Raw genomic sequence first — 1,918 nt, 5'->3', positions numbered from 1 at the left:
CGGGGGCAACAAATGGCTAAAAAAGCAAGCAGTTTTGAAAAGATTCAGCTGGGAGAACATCTAGTGATTAATTAAATTAATTGATATCAGGTCTGTAACATGATTAGCTATAAAAGCTTTGTCTTAGAGAAGCAGAGTCTCTCAGAAGTAAAGATGGGCAGAGGCTCTCCAATCTGTGAAAGACTGCGTAAAAAAATTGTGGAAAACTTTAAAAACAATGTTCCTCAACGTCAAATTGCAAAGGCTTTGCAAATCTCATCATCTACAGTGCATAACATCATCAAAAGATTCAGAGAAACTGGAGAAATCTCTGTGCGTAAGGGACAAGGCCGGAGACCTTTATTGGATGCCCGTGGTCTTCGGGCTCTCAGACGACACTGCATCACTCATCGGCATGATTGTGTCAATGACATTACTAAATGGGCCCAGGAATACTTTCAGAAACCACTGTCGGTAAACACAATCCGCCGTGCCATCAGCAGATGCCAACTAAAGCTCTATCATGCAAAAAGGAAGCCATATGTGGACATGGTCCAGAAGCGCCGTCGTGTCCTGTGGGCCAAGGCTCATTTAAAATGGACTATTTCAAAGTGGAATAGTGTTTTATGGTCAGATGAGTCCAAATTTGACATTCTTGTTGGAAATCACGGACGCCGTGTCCTCCGGGCTAAAGAGGAGGGAGACCTTCCAGCATGTTATCAGCGTTCAGTTCAAAAGCCAGCATCTCTGATGGTATGGGGGTGCATAAGTGCATACGGTATGGGCAGCTTGCATGTTTTGGAAGGCTCTGTGAATGCTGAAAGGTATATAAAGGTTTTAGAGCAACATATGCTTCCCTCCAAACAACGTCTATTTCAGGGAAGGCCTTGTTTATTTCAGCAGGACAATGCAAAACCACATACTGCAGCTATAACAACAGCATGGCTTCGTCGTAGAAGAGTCCGGGTGCTAACCTGGCCTGCCTGCAGTCCAGATCTTTCACCTATAGAGAACATTTGGCGCATCATTAAACGAAAAATACGTCAAAGACGACCACAAACTCTTCAGCAGCTGGAAATCTATATAATGCAAGAATGGGACCAAATTCCAACAGCAAAACTCCAGCAACTCATAGCCTCAATGCCCAGACGTCTTCAAACTGTTTTGAAAAGAAAAGGAGATGCTACACCATGGTAAACATGCGCCGTCCCAACTATTTTGAGACCTGTAGCAGAAATCAAAATTGAAATGAGCTCATTTTGTGCATAAAATTGTAAACTTTCTCAGTTTAAACATTTGCTATGTTATCTATGTTCTATTGTGAATAAAATATTGGCTCATGTGATTTGAAAGTCTTTTAGTTTTCATTTTATTAAAATTTAAAAAACGTCCCAACTTTTCCGGAATTCGGGTTGTATATTTAAAAGGGTTTTTATCTTTTATTGTAAAATTTTATTACAATGTCAAATATGTGTTTCCAATTTAAAACATTTTAAAATGTAATTTATTCCTGTTATGAATGGAATTTTCAGCATCATTACTGTAGTCTTCAGTGTCATATGATCTTCAGAAATCCTTCTAATATGCTGATTTGCTGCTCAAGAAACATTTCTTGTTGAAAACAGTTGGGCTGCTTAATACTTTTTGTGAAAATATTATGTTGAAAATATTTTCTAATGTTATAAATGTCTTAACTGTCACTTTTGTTCAATTTAATGCATCCTCAAAAGTATTATTAAGAAATGAAGAAAAAAAAAGGAATCAACAATGCAATAAAACTCACCCTCTCATGTCTAAAGTGAAAACTAGGTTATGTCTTTCTGTGTATACAACACAAACACTTACATTGTAACTTGGAAGAAAATCACGGGTATCTGTCATCCAACTGTAAGAGTGAGTAAATGATGGATGAACTGACTGATAGATGAACGGATGATTG

The sequence above is a fragment of the Carassius carassius genome, chromosome 6 (assembly GCF_963082965.1).
Source record: "Carassius carassius chromosome 6, fCarCar2.1, whole genome shotgun sequence".
NCBI classification, from domain to species: domain Eukaryota; kingdom Metazoa; phylum Chordata; class Actinopteri; order Cypriniformes; family Cyprinidae; genus Carassius; species Carassius carassius.
Note: the sequence above shows the minus strand (reverse complement) of the source record.